Below are 17,969 nucleotides of genomic sequence, written 5' to 3'. Positions count from 1 at the left end.
TGGTCACCATAGTATCTCCCACCTGTAGCACACGCTCCAGCAGGTATATCTCTCTAGTCACCCCCAAAACCAATAATTTCTTTGGCCGCCTCTCCTTCCAGTTCTCTGCTGCCAATGACTGGAACCAACTACAAAAATCTCTGAAACTGGAAACACTTATCTCCCTCACTAGCTTTAAGCACCAACTGTCAGAGCAGCTCACAGATATAGCACCTGTACATAACCCACCTATAATTTAGCCCAAACAACTACCTCTTTCCCTACTTTATTTAGTTTATTTATTTATTTTGCTCCTTATTATTATTATATTATTATACCCCATTATTTTTATTTCTACTTTGCACATTCTTCCATTGCAAATCTACCATTCCAGTATTTTACTTGCTATATTGTATTTACTTTGCCACCATGGCCTTTTTTTGCCTTTACCTCCCTTATCTCACCTCATTTGCTCACATCGTATATAGACTTGTTTATACTGTATTATTGACTGTATGTTTGTTTTACTCCATGTGTAACTCTGTGTCGTTGTATGTGTCGAACTGCTTTGCTTTATCTTGGCCAGGTCGCAATTGTAAATGAGAACTTGTTCTCAACTTGCCTACCTGGTTAAATAAATGTGAAAAAACATATTTATATATATATATATATATATATATATATATATCTAGACTTAGATTTAGCTTTCCCTGACTTAGTCGCCATACTGATTGATATATGAACAGCTGAAGATGCCCTTTACCAAAACAACGCTGTGCGTAACATGCGTTGCCCCTTGAAACTTCAATGCAACTTCTATGAAACTTCAATGGTGAATGACCCTCTTTAAGCCGGAGTTTACTACGTGGGTTGGTCTTCCAACACATAAACATTACATATTGCCGTTTACCTTAGCTATCTACCCAGCTAGATTTCAAGACGATCAGTGGTCATTGGGTTAAAATACAGTCAATCAACGAAACAGCGGTCATGTCATTGGTGCACAATGATGTCATTACTTGTTGTCTTCAAATCGGTTTCTTTCAGTCAATACGTCCCGCGAAAATGACCCATCAGGTTTGGTTTTGTTACAAACAAACCAGTTGATTGCAATGAAACCAAACATGAATGGAAAAGTCACATTTAGTGTGTGTATTTACATCGAATGTGTCGTCGAAAATGGAATAAGACGGAATTCACGACACAAGTGGTTCACAAAATGTTTTGTGTTAGGCTATAAAAATGGATTTCATCAAACAAAAGACCATTCATTGTGTAACAATGAGCATTGGGATTGTAAACAGAGGAAGATTATCAAAGGTAAACAATTTATTTTATTGTAGTTTGTGATTTTGTTACGCCTGTGCTGGTTGAAATAGATGTTTTTATGGGGCTCTATCCTCAGATAATCGCATCATATTCTTAACCTCTTCAGTCTACCCTCTACTTTTTCGAACATTCTGTTAAAAATCGCGCAACATTTCAGCGCCCTGCTACTCATGCCAGGAATATAGTATATGCATATGATTAGTATGTGTGGATAGAAAACACTCAGGCGTTTATAAAACTGGTTAAATCACGGCTGTGGCTTTAACATAACGTGCGTTTCATTGAAAAGTGCAGGAAAATCTGATCACTGAAAGTGGAAAAATATATCCATCCGCCGCTTCAACCCATTGTTATGGGCGAAAGACATTAAATATGGCTGAGGTTGCAGTACCTACAGCTTCCACACGATGTCAACAGTCTTGTCATTTGCCTAGGATTTGTTTCTTGGTCAAACGAACAAGAGACAGCCCATTTCAAGATGGATCCCTATAGAAAACACTTTGTCTCGTGATTAATTTGATCGCTTATTAACGTTTACTAATACCTAAAGTTGCATTACAAAAGTATTTCTAAGTGTTTTGTGAAAGTTTATCGTCGACTTTTTGAATTTAAAAAAATGACGTTACGTTATGAAACGCTATTTTTTTCATTTATCACACAGTCTACATAGAACGATATCTAGGCTATATATGGACCGATTTAATCGAAAAAAGACCCAATAGTGATTATCATTTACATTACATTTAAGTCATTTAGCAGACGCTCTTATCCAGAGCGACTTACAAATTGGTGCATACACCTTATGACAACCAGTGGAACAGCCACTTGCATCTAAATCTTGTTGGGGGGGAGAAGGGGGGTGAGAAGGATTACTTACCCTTACTTACCCTATCCTAGGTATTCCTTGAAGAGGTGGGGTTTCAGGTGTCTCCGGAAGGTGGTGATTGACTCCGCTGTCCTGGCGTCGTGAGGGAGTTTGTTCCACCATTGGGGGCCAGAGCAGCGAACAGTTTTGACTGGGCTGAGCGGGAACTGTACTTCCTCAGTGGTAGGGAGGCGAGCAGGCCAGAGGTGGATGAACGCAGTGCCCTTGTTTGGGTGTAGGGCCTGATCAGAGCCTGGAGGTACTGAGGTGCCGTTCCCCTCACAGCTCCGTGGCGAGCACCATGGTCTTGTAGCGGATGCGAGCTTCAACTGGAAGCCAGTGGAGAGAGCGGAGGAGCGGGGTGACGTGAGAGAACTTGGGAAGGTTGAACACCAGACGGGCTGCGGCGTTCTGGATGAGTTGTAGGGGTTTAATGGCACAGGCAGGGAGCCCAGCCAACAGCGAGTTGCAGTAATCAAGACGGGAGATGACAAGTGCCTGGATTAGGACCTGCGCCGCTTCCTGTGTGAGGCAGGGTCGTACTCTGCGGATGTTGTAGAGCATGAACCTACAGGAACGGGACACCGCCTTGATGTTAGTTGAGAACGTCAGGGTGTTGTCCAGGATCACGCCAAGGTTCTTAGCGCTCTGGGAGGAGGACACAATGGAGTTGTCAACCGTGATGGCGAGATCATGGAACGGGCAGTCCTTCCCCCGGGAGGAAGAGGAGCTCCGTCTTGCTGAGGTTCAGCTTGAGGTGGTGATCCGTCATCCACACTGATATGTCTGCCAGACATGCAGAGATGCGATTCGCCACCTGGTCATCAGAAGGGGGAAAGGAGAAGATTAATTGTGTGTCGTCTGCATAGCAATGATAGGAGAGACCATGTGAGGTTATGACAGAGCCAAGTGACTTGGTGTATAGCGAGAATAAGAGAGGGCCTAGAACAGAGCCCTGGGGGACACCAGTGGTGAGAGCGCGTGGTGAGGAGACAGATTCTCGCCACGCCACCTGGTAGGAGCGACCTGTCAGGTAGGACGCAATCAAGCGTGGGCCGCGCCGGAGATGCCCAACTCGGAGAGGGTGGAGAGGAGGATCTGATGGTTCACAGTATCGAAGGCAGCCGATAGGTCTAGAAGGATGAGAGCAGAGGAGAGAGAGTTAGCTTTAGCAGTGCGGAGCGCCTCCGTGATACAGAGAAGAGCAGTCTCAGTTGAATGACTAGTCTTGAAACCTGACTGATTTGGATCAAGAAGGTCATTCTGAGAGAGATAGCGGTAGAGCTGGCCAAGGACGGCACGCTCAAGAGTTTTGGAGAGAAAAGAGAGAAGGGATACTGGTCTGTAGTTGTTGACATCGGAGGGATCGAGTGTAGGTTTTTTCAGAAGGGGTGCAACTCTCGCTCTCTTGAAGACGGGAGGGACGTAGCCAGCGGTCAGGGATGAGTTGATGAGCGAGGTGAGGTAAGGGAGAAGGTCTCCGGAAATGGTCTGGAGAAGAGAGGAGGGGATAGGGTCAAGCGGGCAGGTTGTTGGGCGGCCGGCCGTCACAAGACGCGAGATTTCATCTGGAGAGAGAGGGGAGAAAGAGGTCAGAGCATAGGGTAGGGGAGTGTGAGCAGAACCAGCGGTGTCGTTTGACTTAGCAAACGAGGATCGGATGTCATCGACCTTCTTTTCAAAATGGTTGACGAAGTCATCTGCAGAGAGGGAGGAGGGGGGGGGGGAGGATTCAGGAGGGAGGAGAAGGTGGCAAAGAGCTTCCTAGGGTTAGAGGCGGATGCTTGGAATTTAGAATGGTAGAAAGTGGCTTTAGCAGCAGAGACAGAGGAGGAAAATGTAGAGAGGAGGGAGTGAAAGGATGCCAGGTCCGCAGGGAGGCGAGTTTTCCTCCATTTCCGCTCGGCTGCCCGGAGCCCTGTTCTGTGAGCTCGCAATGAGTCGTCGAGCCACGGAGCGGGAGGGGAGGACCGAGCCGGCCTGGAGGATAGGGGACATAGGGAGTCAAAGGATGCAGTAAGGGAGGAGAGGAGGGTTGAGGAGGCAGAATCAGGAGATAGGTTGGAGAAAGTTTGAGCAGAGGGAAGAGAAGATAGGATGGAAGAGGAGAGAGTAGCGGGGGAGAGAGAGCGAAGGTTGGGACGGCGCGATACCATCCGAGTAGGGGCAGTGTGGGAAGTGTTGGATGAGAGCGAGAGGGAAAAGGATACAAGGTAGTGGTCGGAGACTTGGAGGGGAGTTGCAATGAGGTTAGTGGAAGAACAGCATCTAGTAAAGATGAGGTCAAGCGTATTGCCTGCCTTGTGAGTAGGGGGAAGGTGAGAGGGTGAGGTCAAAAGAGGAGAGGAGTGGAAAGAAGGAGGCAGAGAGGAATGAGTCAAAGGTAGACGTGGGGAGGTTAAAGTCGCCCAGAACTGTGAGAGGTGAGCCGTCCTCAGGAAAGGAGCTTATCAAGGCATCAAGCTCATTGATGAACTCTCCGAGGGAACCTGGAGGGCGATAAATGATAAGGATGTTAAGCTTGAAAGGGCTGGTAACTGTGACAGCATGGAATTCAAAGGAGGCAATAGACAGATGGGTAAGGGGAGAAAGAGAGAAAGACCACTTGGGAGAGATGAGGATCCCGGTGCCACCACCCCGCTGACCAGAAGCTCTCGGGGTGTGCGAGAACACGTGGGCGGACGAGGAGAGAGCAGTAGGAGTAGCAGTGTTATCTGTGGTGATCCATGTTTCCGTCAGTGCCAAGAAGTCAAGGGACTGGAGGGAGGCATAGGCTGAGATGAACTCTGCCTTGTTGGCCGCAGATTGGCAGTTCCAGAGGCTACCAGAGACCTGGAACTCCACGTGGGTCGTACGCGCTGGGACCACCAGGTTAGGGTGGTCGCGGCCACGCGGTGTGGAGCGTTTGTATGATCTGTGCAGAGAGGAGAGAACAGGGATAGACAGACACATAGTTGACAGGCTACAGAAAAGGCTACGCTAATGCAAGGAAATTGAATGACAAGCGGACTACACGTCTCGAATGTTCAGAAAGTTAAGCTTACGTAGCAAGAATCTTATTGACTAAAATGATTAAAATGATACAGTACTGCTAAAGTAGGCTAGCTGGCAGTAGCTGCGTTGTTGACACTACACTAATCAAGTCGTTCCGTTGAGTGTAATAATTCTACAGTGCTGCTATTCGGGGGCTAGCTGGCTAGCTAGCAGTGTTGTTTACGTTACGTTGAGTTAAAAGAACGACAATAGCTGGCTAGCTAACCTAGGAAATCGGTCTAGACTACACAATTATCTTTGAAACAAAGACGGCTATGTGGCTAGCTACGATCAAACAAATCAAACCGTTGTACTGTAATGAAATGAAAATGTGATACTACCTGACCGGTGATTGAATTCGAAACAGTAGACGTTGGCTAGCTGTTAGCTGTTAGCTGTTGGCTAGCTAGCAGAGTCTCCTACGTTAAGGACGACAAATAGCTGGCTAGCGAACCTCAGTGAATTAACATAATCACTCCAAGGCTACACACACTAAACTACACAATTATCTTGGAAACAAAGACAGCTATGTAGCTAGCTAACACTGAACTAATCAAGTCGTACAGTTGAGTGAATAGCACTACAGTGATGCTAATCTGTGTGCGTTAGCTAGCGTTGCTAGCTCCTGGGCGAATAGCAGTGAAGGCTACGTTAGGGCGACGAAATACGATAATTATGCAATTATCTCTGATACAAGGACGGCTATGTAGCTAGCTAAGAAGAATTGCTAAGATTAGACAAATCAACCGTTGTACTATAATGAAATGTAATGAAAAAGTTATACAACCTGCAGAGCGAAGTGCGAATGCGACCGCTCGCTCCAACCGGAACTGCATATGGGACATCTAGGAGTGCCAACAAAGAAGATGGTCAAAGGTAATGAATGTTTTATATTTTATTGTGCGGTTTGTGTAGCGCCGAATATGCTAATTATTTTGTTTACGTCCCCTGCGGGTCTTTTGTGGTGTTACATGCTATCAGATAATAGCTTCTCATGCTTTCGCCGAAAAGCATTTTAAAAATCTGACTTGTTGCCTGGATTCACAACGAGTGTAGCTTTAATTCAATACCCTGCATGTGTATTTTAATGAACGTTTGAGTTTTAACTAATACTATTAGCATTTAGCGTATCGCATTTGCATTTCCAGAGCTCTAGATGGGACGCTTGCGTGCCAGGTAGAAGCAAGAGGTTAAGCAGTAAATCCTTTTTTAAATCTGACAGTGCAGTTGGATTAGCAAGATTCTAGGCTTTCGAAACATGTGAGACACTTGTATTTTCATGAATGTTTAATATGACTATTTATGTAGTGATCACCGTATGTTGTCGAATTTCATCCCGCTAACGGGTTCGGTGCACAGAGAGTTTAAACCTCATAATGTATATATATTGTTTATCTGTAGTCAAGGACCCTATAAATGTAAGGAGGGAGGAGTCTTATAACCTCACCCCTTCTATTAATACAACATAAGCATAATCAATTATTATAATACATCACACATTTGGTACAGCCCCTATCATGACCCCTAGGAGAAACCCTAACACATGCTTTATCTACTCTTTAGCTGGAATCAGAGTTCAACAGAGTTCAAGTGAAGGTCAAGCAAATCATAGAGAAAGCAGACTGTATTGCAATCATCTCTGATGGTTGGTTGAATGTTCGTGGGCAAGGAATAATTAACTACATCATCTCCACGCCTCAACCAGTTTTCTACAAGAGCACAGACACAAGGGACAACAGACACACCGGTCTCTACATTGCAGATGAGCTGAAGGCAGTCATCAATGACCTTGGACCACAGAAGGTATTTTCACTGGTGACAGACAATGTTATGATCATGAAGGCAGTTTGGTCTAAAGTAGAGGAGTCCTACCCTCACATCACACCTACTGGCTGTGCTGCTCATGCATTGAATCTGCATGATTCATCATGGCACTGAAAACAATGTATACACTCTACAAGAAAGCCAAGGCAATGGTTAGGTATGTGAAGGGTCATCAAGTTATATTAGAGCACCACATTGAAGCTGCCCAGCAACACACGTCGGGGTGGTATTGTCATCATGTTTGACAGTCTCCTGGAGGGGAAGGAGTCTCTCCAAGGCAAGAAATTGCCTTATAACAGTCTGCCGATATAGATAGCCCCATCAAGAGGATCCTCCTGGATGATGTATTTTGGGAGAGAGGGGTAAGCAGCCTGAAACTCCTGAAACCTAAGCAGTAGCCATTGCACGGATTGAGGAAGACAATGCCATCCTGTCTGATGTTCAGACTCTGCTTGCAGATGTAAGAGAAGAAGTCCGTACTGCCCTGCCCACTTCACTGCATTAGAATATGTAAAAATAGTGACATTTGACAATTGTAGTTGCATGTCACAAAGCACTTACGGGAATATATCACTTATAATGATGATAGTCAGACATTATAACATGTTTGTATTGTCCTCACAGCCCAAAGCCAGTCCAACTCCTAATTGGCTGCTGTGGGAAAGGAGAAAGGAAACCCTTACTGGTCTGAGGGACAGGAGTACTGCAATACTCATACATTATGTGATGGCTGGTTTCATAAAGGTGTTATGAATCCCTAATTATATGTGAGACCCACTTCAAATAAAATATTACCAATGGCAAAGTCTAAGTATACTTCTCTGTTGTCATGAGATCATCAGGAACTACTGCATTTCTCCGTCTTCACGTCAATGTCTGTTTATTATAGGAAACTTCACTGGTAGAGTAGATGGGATGGGCTAAAACCTCAAATCAGCTTGTTTCCCAGTGATTAAATAGCTGATAGCTGCTTTACTGAGGAGCAGTTGTACTTACTATGACTTTGTGATATTTGGTTATCGCTCCTAGCTATCTTAAGATGAATGCGCTAACTGTTGGTCGCTCTGGATAAGACTATGTGAGTGTTGTAACAGACTGCAGCAAACTTCAGACATTAATAGAGACAGAAAATGTAGTATCTCATCTGGCCCGCTAGAATTAAAATCAAATACATGTACTGAATCAAATATTAATTTTCACAAAGTCTGCTGCCTCAGTTTGTATGATGGCAATTTGCATATACTCCAGAATGTTATGAAGAGTGATCAGATGAATTGCAATTAATTGCAAAGTCCCTCTTTGCCATGCAAATGAACTGAATCTCCAAAAATCATTTCCAATGCATTTCAGCCTTGCCACAAAAGGACCAGCTGACATCATGTCGGTGATTCTCTCGTTAACACAGTTGTGAGTGTTGACGAGTACAAGGCTGGAGATCACTCTGTCATGCTGATTGAGTTCGAATAACAGACTGGAAGTTTCAAAAGGAGGGTGGTGCTTGGAATCATTGTTCTTCCTCTGTCAACCATGGTTACCTGCAAGGAAGCACTTGCCGTCATCATTGCTTTGCACAAAAAGGGCTTCACATTCAAGGATATTGCTGCCAGTAAGATTTCACTTAAATCAACCATTTATCGGATCATCAAGAACTTCAAGGAGAGCGGTTCAATTGTTGTGAAGAAGGCTTCAGAGCGCCAAAGAAAGTCCAGCAAGCGCCAGGAACGTCTCCTAAAGTTGATTCAGTTGCGGGATTGGGGCACCACCAGTACAGAGCTTGCTCAGGAATGGTAGCAGGCAGGTGTGAGTGCATCTGCACACACAGTGAGACGAAGACCTTTTGAGGATGGCCTGGTGTCAAGAAGGGCAGCAAAGAAGCCACTTCTCTCCAGGAAAAACATCAGGGACAGACTGATATTCTGCAAAAGTTACAGGAATTGGACTGCTGAGGTCCGGGGTAAAGTCATTTTCTCTGATGAATCCCCTTTCCGATTCTTTGGGGCATCCGGAAAAAAGTTTGCCCGGAGAAGACAAGGTGAGTGCTACCATCAGTCCTGTGTCATGCCAACAGTAAAGCATCCTGATAAACACGTTTTCCTCTACGACCCACATAAGTGGCAGAAGACTCATCTGAAGTCGCTACCATTAATATGCCAACTTCTGTTTGGTAGAGTCCGAACTGTTTGGGCTACAAACTATTGGGACCCCACTGTGGAAAGGTTGAGATTCTCACGAACACGATGGTGTTCTCCGTTTTGCTCTATAACACCACAAGTGTCACGGGACTCATCTAAAGGTAACAGGTACCGGTTTAAAAAACAAATGGAAGTACAGTAAGAAGGTCGTTTTGTGCCTACACAGAAAAGCGGTTAAATCTGTGTATTTGTTTATTTCCTGAGATTTTTATATCTCCTAGATTTAGGACAGACACTTCAAAACCTTGATTCTCATTATATATTTTTCTACTTTTTGACATTTGTGAATGTGTTTCTATAGGCTTTGGCAGCCAAAATGAATATTTTATCAAATAATTATTTGAAAAATATGGGGATACATAAAGGGGCCCTAAAATTCTAAATCAAATAGCTAAATGATCCATAGTATGACCATCTTAAAACAATTCCATATGTCAGTTTAAACCCCCCACCCATTGTCTTAGACTCTAAAGAAATAAACATTCTAGCCCTATTGCCTCTAAATTTTAATTCAATGATCTGACATCTATTTGGCAGTAGCTTAGCACTGCAGGAGTGATTGTAAGGAAACAAGTAGGTTCAACTTTTTAAAGCTGTTTTATAACATTTCACGTTCAAGAATGGTTTGTGAAGTCACATTTCACAATTCAAACGTTTATTTTATTTTATTCCCCCCAGGAAACAGTGGTTAACCTGACAGGTAAAATAGTTGTTTTTGTGCAGCCTACCATGACGGTAACCTCCACGTCCCTCAGTAACTTGGCTATTAGCAGCGCCGCGTCCCCGGTCACCCTAGTGTCACGGGAACCCTGCTTACCTCCTCCGGAGTGGTACGATGGAGATTCCGGAACCTGCCAGACTTTTCTATCCCAGTGCTTCCTCATTTTTGAGCTGCAGCCTTCTTCGTTTCCCTCAGACGGTTACGGTGATGTCTGGGAGTGCACTCGCCTGGGCCACAGTGGTGTGGGAGCAACAATCCACCGTCTGCCTCAGTCTGGAGGAGTTTGTGGAGGAAGTTCGGATGGGGTTTGATTCTCCGTTCTCAGGGAGAGAGAATGCTCGCAAGCTGCTCCAGCTACGCCAAAATAACGAAGTGTGGCAGACTACACAGTAGATTTCCACACATTAGCAGCTGAGAGTGCTTGGAACCTGGAAGCGCTATTCGACACGTTCCTACACGGAGTATCAGAGGAAGTAAAGGGCGAGCTTGCAGCCCAGTAACTACCGATGGATTTCGAATCGCTCATCGCCTTGACCATTAGGATCGATGTATGGGACTATGGGAACGAAGGAAGGAGAGGAGAGTCGATTCCACTTTGCCTCCGAGGTACACTGGAAGTCACCGACGGCTCCGTTGGTTACCTGAGTTCCCACGAGAGCCTCCGAAGACTGATGATTTATCTCTTCCCGAGCCCATGTAACTAGGCAGAGCTAGGCTGTCTCTATACAGGCTTCACACTAAGAGTTGCCTGTATTGCGGGTCTACTGGTCATTTCGTCTCCACCTGTCCACTAAAAGGCTCTGGTGGGCCATACGGAGAACTTTTCCTCTCCCCTTAATCACATTCCTTTTCATGCCATATTGCTGTGGGGGAACCATTTGAAATCTCTCTGGGTACAGATTGACTCTGGAGCTTTACGGACGCTATCCTGGCTTCCGAGCTGGGTATCCCCACTCAGCCCCTCTCCATTCCCATGGACGTTAGAGCACTAGACGGATGCTCTATTGGCCGGGTCACCCACAATACCATCAACCTACATGTGTCAGGGAACTACAGAGAGATGACCCAGTTCCTGCTCATTAAGTCTCCTCAGGTTACTGTGGTATTGGGACTCTTTGTCGGGTCTGGAGACCAAGGCTATGGAGACCTACATTGAGGACTCCCTAGCTGCTGGGTTCATCCGTCCTTCTGCCTCCCACTTATAGTATTGATACAGGAAGGGGACGAGTGGAAAACAGCCTTCAATATGTCCAGAGGTCACTGCGAGTATCTGGTCATGCCATGTGGCCTCAGCAACGCCCCTGCTGTGCTCCAGGCTCTGGTTAATGATGTTCTCTGGGACATGTAGAACCGGTTTGTGTTCATCTATCTCGATGACATCCTCGTCCTCTCCTGCTCCACCCAATAACACATGTGGGTGGAAAACGCCTGCAACACCCTTCCCTGCTCTGCCACGGGCCTATCACCTTTTGAGTGTTCCCTGTTTTTTTTTGTTTTTTTACCATTTCTGCATCTGAGTCATACCTGATAGCAGAATGTTCTCAAACCTGTTTGTCAGTGTTCTTGGCCAGCTGTTTGGCAATGCATAAGTAATAACAATACAATTCTGAATTATAATAATTAATTAATAAGTTTTATGTTTTCACTTCAAATAGTCTTTTTCAGTTCAATTCAATATGTATCGTGGAAGTTCCCCTTTATAGCGCGATTGAACTGTAAAGGCAATGTTCTCGTGTTGGTGGCGACTGCATTCAAGGGGAAAACTGCATATGTCAGCTCAATAGGAAATGATCTTCAACCCTGCAGCACACACACACACACACACACACACACACACACACACACACACACACACACACACACACACACACACACACACACACACACACACACACACACACACACACACACACACACACACACAGACACACACACACTTACTCACACACAAACTGATTAATGTGCTGCTGAATTTTTTCTATTGCTTTGTTTGATCTTTTCTATTATGTCTATATCTGATAAGCTACCCAGGAAAGGGCTGAAAATAGCCCATTTTAATATACTGTGCTGTATGTAGCCTTAAAAATAAGGTTCATGAAAACAATAACTTGCTAACATCAGATAAGATTAATATATTAGCCATTTCTGAGACTCACTTAGATCATTTATTTGATGATACAGCAATAGCAATACAAGGATATAACATCTATAGAAGAGACAGGAATGCTATAGAGGAGGAGTCATATCCCTGTAATGCTTAGAGAAGATCCTATGTCAAGTGCTATTGAAGTGTGGTTGCAGGTTCACCTGGCACATCTAAAGCCCTTTCTTTAAGGGTGTTGCTATAGGCCACCAAGTGCTAAAAAGTCAGTTTCTAAATAATATGTGTGAAATGCTTGATAGTGTATGTGATGTAAACAGAGAGGTTGACTTTCTTGGGGACCTGAATATTGACTCGTTTTCATCATGTAGTCCGCTCAAGAGGAAGCTTCTCACTGTAAACTGTAATCGGGTTCAGGTTATTAATCAACCTACCAGGGTGTTTACAAACACTACAGGAACAAGATCATCCACATGTATTGAATCTCTTTTCTCTGTATATATCAATGGTGTCGCTCTTGCTGCTTGTAATTCTCGGATCCACCTCTACGCAGAGGACACCATTCTGAATACATCTGGCCAATGACTGGATTGACTGGAACAAATTACAAAAATATCTGAAGCTGGAGACTTATATCTCCCTCTCTGACTTTCAGCGTCAGCTGTCAGAGCAGCATATCGATCGCTGTACCTGTACACAGCCAATCTGTAAATAGCACACCCAACTACGTCATTCCCATATTATTACTTGCCCTCTTGCTCTTTTGCACCCCAGTATCTCTACAGACACATCATCACCTGCACATCTATCACTCCACTGTTTAATTGCTAAATTGTAATTATTTTAGTCTCTAGGGCCTATTTTTTGCCTACCTCCCTACTCATCTACATTTGCACACACTGTACATATATTTTTCTATTTATGTTATATTGTGTTATTGACTGTACATTTGTTTATGTGTAACTCTGTGTTGTTGTTTTTTTGCACTGCTTTGCTTTATCTTGGCCAGGTCGGAGTTGTAAATGGGAACTTGTTCTCAACTGGCTTACCGTGGAATTTTTTTGTTTTTTTAAAGTTGTGGGTACTGTACTGTTAGATTTCAGTGAAACCTTTGATATTAGTGACCATAACCTGTTGTTGAAGAAAGGTATGTGTTATGGCTTTTCAAAGTCTGCCATGTCGTTGATTCAGAGATATCTATCTAATATATCTCAAGGTTTTTTATTTTTGGAAGCTTCTCAAATGTCAAAAATGTGAAGTGTGGTGTACCACAAGGCAGCTCTCTCAGCCCTCTACTCTTCTCAATTTTTACCAATGACCTGCCACTGGCATTAAACAAAGCATGTGTGTCCATGTATGCTGATTATTCAACCATACTGTATACGCATCAGCAACCACAACAAATGAAGTCACTGAAACCCTTAACAAAGAGTTGCAGTCTGTTTTGGAATGGGTGGCCAGTAATAAACTGGTACTGAACATCTCTAAAACTAAGAGCATTGTATTTGGTACAAATCATTCCCTAGGTTCTAGACCTCAGCTCAATCTGGTAATGAATAGTGTGGCTGTTGAACAAGTTGAGGAGATTAAATTACTTGGTGTTACCTTAGATTGTAAACTGTCATGGTCAAAATATAGATTCAAAGATTGCAAAGATGGGGAGAGGTCTGTCCATAGTACTTTGGTCCCAGGTCTCTGCAGGTCATTCACTAGGTCCCCCCGTGTGGTTCTGGGATTTTTGCTCACCGTTCTTGTGATCATTTTTACCCCACGGGGTGAGATCTCGCGTGGAGCCCCAGATGGAGGGAGATTATCAATGGTCTTGTATGTCTTCCATTTCTTAATAATTGCTCCCACAGTTGATTTCTTCAAACCAAGCTGCTTACCTATTGCATATTCAGTCTTCCCAGCCTGGTGCAGGTCTACAATTTTGTTTCTGGTGTCCTTTGACAGCTCTTTGGTCTTGGCCATAGTGGAGTTTGGAGTGTGACTGTTTGAGGTTGTGGACAGGTGTCTTTTATACTGATAACAAGTTCAAACAGGTGCCATTAATATAGGTAATGAGTGGAGGACAGAGGAGCCTCTTAAAGAAGAAGTTACAGGTCTGTGAGAGCCAGAAATCTTGCTTGTTTGTAGGTGACCAAATACTTATTTTCCACCATAATTTGCAAATAAATTCATTAAAAATCCTACAATGTAATTTTCTGGATTTTTTTCTCATTTTGTCTGTCATAGTTGAAGTGTACCTATGATGAACATTACAGGCCTCTCTCATCTTTTAAAGTGGGAGAACTTGCACAATTGGTGGCTGACTAAATACTTTTTTGCCCCACTGTATATATGGGAGGCAGGCAAATGCCTTTCACTGAGCTGTGGAAAGACAAATTGACAGGGGTGAGACAATTAATTGTAATTTATCATAATGTTATTTTGTTGTTTGCAGGCGCACTATCCTTCTGACCCTATGCAGCCAGGTTCCATCTACTTTTTAACTCTTCGCAAGTGTGGCTTGTTTGGTGTCTGCTGTGCACGAATACCCCAACAAGTAAACTATTGATTGATGAAGGCATGTCATCCAGCAAAGGCAGCAGTGCAGTCATCAACTACATGCACCATTTCTTCACCAAATACAGAGTTGGGGAAACACAGTTGGACCTGAATTGTGATAACTATAGTGGCCAAAACAAGAACAAGTTTGTGCTCTGGTATTGTGCCTGGCGGACAATTGCACAAGCTCCACCACAGTCTAAAGTACTACTTAAGTATTTTTGGGGGATATCTACATTACTTTACTATTCATATTTTTGGCAACTTTTACTTCTACTTCATTACATTTCGAAAGAAAACAATGGATTTTTAAAACCAAATACTTTTAGACTTTTACTGGGTGATTTTTTTAGTAATTTACTGGGTGACTTTTACTTTTACTTCTGTCATTATCTATTAAGGTATCATTACTCAAGTATGACCGTAATACTTTTTCCACCACTGGACGTGGCTGGGGGTTATAGCATTTCTTTCACATGGCCCATCAATTTAGACAAGTGTGTCTGGGTAATCGCCATCTAATATTTATAAGGTATTTTTTATCTGGACACTCTGTTTACCTGGAATTTTTCCATGTTGTTGGCTACTACCACTTTAAATGTTCATCTTTACTACACTACTCACTGTTTAGCACATGACCTCACATGTGAATCTTTAAATAGATGGGTGGTGCTGGCTTAAGAGTGAGTGAACAATGCTGAATGGGTGTAGACAAAGGAGAGTTCTCCAGTAGGTACCAAAACATTCAAAGGCCCTTTTCTCAAAAGTGAGTTTACAAGTTTATCAACTTTCAAATCAGAATTACTTTCCCATTGTTCCTCAAAAAATGCAGTGTATGATATACCGTTTTGTATCTCTGAGTCTCTACTTTTTACCAATGTAAAAACTATTTCAAATGTTGCTACATAAGACCGAATCCAGGTGGTGAGTCACATTTGGTTTGCCTCCCTGTTGTGCTGTCTATCTGTCTCAGCATCTTCTCTGCTGTCACTCTGTGCTTCTTCTTGTTCTCTGTCTACCTGTCTCTCTGCTTAAGCCTTCTACTTTATAAAAATAAATCTAACAACTTGGGCTATATTTTATGTCATGTGTCCCCCTGACTGAACATCTACCCTAAGTGTTACTACTACAGAGCTCCAGACTAACATTTCCCTCTGGTGTCACAACATTTTACAGTTGGGGACACCAGCCCTGAGTAATCATCTTATAAAGTCATTCTTATTGCTTTATTAAGAAGTATAAATAATACTGAGGTATTCAAGTTGTTTCATCTAACATGTCCAAGCAGGAATGCATGATGCAACATAATCCAGTGATTGTCATGAACTTTGGGTTGACAACAGACTATAGTTCTTATATTTTACTGTCAAAGTAGGACTCCAGAATTTCCAGATTTTGTTTTGGTCAATAGAGATGAATTACATACATCTTCATGTGAACTAACTACTGTACACGGAACGAAAAATATAAACGTAACATAAAAAGTTGGTCCCATGTTTCATGAGCTGAAATGTAAGATCCCCTAGGGGTGTTCCATGACAGGTAAAACGTGTATTTATTTCCCCCTAAAATGTTGTGCAGGTAAATTTGTTTTACATCCCTGGTAAAACGTGAGCATTTCTTTCCCCCTTGGTTGACCACGATAAAACCATCCATGTGACAGGTATGGCATATCAAGAAGCTGATTAAACAGCATGATCACACATACACCTTGTGCTGGGGACAATAAAAGGCCCCACTAAAATGTGCAATTTTGTCACAACACAATGTCACTGATGTCTCAAGTTTTCAAGTTTTGAGGGAGTGTGCAATTAGCATGCTAAATGCAGGAATCTCCACCAGAGCTATTGCCAGATAATTTAATGTTAATTTCTCTACCATAAGCCGCCTCCAACGTTGTTTTTAGATAAAACGTGCATGTTATTTCCTACCGGGGTGGTTGACCTCACAGGTAAAACAGACCACATGTATGGCATGGTGTGGGCTGACAGGTAAAACGTGTATGTTATTTCCTCAGGGGTGGTGACCCCATGGTGGCTTTGGGATTATGGTATGGGCATTTTATTGTTGTCAATTTGAATGCACAGAGATACTGTGACTAGATCCTGAGGCCCATAGTCAAACAATTCATTTCCCCTTCACATCATGTTGACCAGACAGGTAAAATGCATGTTATTTCCCCCCTATGGTTGACCTGACAGGTTCTGTACACAATTGCTGGAAGTAGAAAATGTCCCAGTTCTTCCATGGCCTGCATACTCACCAGACATATCACATGTTTGGAATGCTCCGGATCAATGTGTATGATCAATCAATCAATAAATCAAATGTATTTCTAAAGCCCTTCTTACATCAGCTGATGTCACAAAGTGCTGTACAGAAACCCATTGTAAAATAATAATAATAATATATAATAATATAAACCCCAAACAGCAAAGCAATGCAGGTGTAAACGTGTATGTTATTTCCTCTCTAGAAAGGTGAACCTGAAGAAACCTGAGAGGAAAGGCTATGTTATTTCCCAGGGGTCTTTGACCTGACAGGTAAAGGATTTCCCCCTAACAGAACATGACAGCCAAAACGTATTCATTTCCCCCTAGGGGTGGTTGACCCGGTAAAACCAGCAACTATGTTATTTCCCCCTAGGGTGGTTGCCATTGAAAAGGACAACATTCCACATTCAATAGTTATTTCCTGGGGTGGTTGACCTGACAGGTAAAATGTGTATGTTATTTCTGTGGTTGACCTGACAGGTAAAACAGATGACTAAAACGACTGGTTTTGACAGGTAAAACGTGTATCCCCTCTACCTGACCCCTATGTTTTTAAAACGTGCAGGTACCTCTGTGACCAACCTGAGGTAAAACGTGTATTTATTTCCTGTGGTTGACCCAGGTCATGTTATTTCCCCCTAGACCTGAAGGTAAAACCCCCCTATGGTTGACCTGATTAGGGCCTGAAGGTAAAACGTATTTATTTACATTGATTGTCTTCCTTATAGGTAAAACGTGTAAGTTATTTCCCCCTAGTGGTTGACCTGACAGGTAAAACGTTTGTAATTGTGGTTGACCTGACAGGTAAAACGTGTATGTTATTTCCCCCTAGGGGTGGTTGACCTGACAGGTAAAACGTGCATAGTTAAAACGTAATTTCCCCCTAGGTGTTGTTTTTCCCCCTAGGGGTGGTTGACCTGACAGGTAAAACGTGATGTTATTTCCCCCTATGGTTGACCTGACAGGTAAAACAGGTGTAAATGTTCTTTATTTCCCCTAGGGGTGGTTGACCTGACAGGTAAAACGTGTATGTTATTTCCCCCTAGGGGTGGTTGACCTGACAGGTAAAACGTGTATGTTATTTCCCCCTAGGGGTGGTTGACCT

The sequence above is a fragment of the Oncorhynchus keta genome, unplaced genomic scaffold (genome assembly GCF_023373465.1).
Source record: "Oncorhynchus keta strain PuntledgeMale-10-30-2019 unplaced genomic scaffold, Oket_V2 Un_contig_7425_pilon_pilon, whole genome shotgun sequence".
NCBI lineage: Eukaryota > Metazoa > Chordata > Actinopteri > Salmoniformes > Salmonidae > Oncorhynchus > Oncorhynchus keta.
This window is presented reverse-complemented; position numbering follows the sequence as displayed.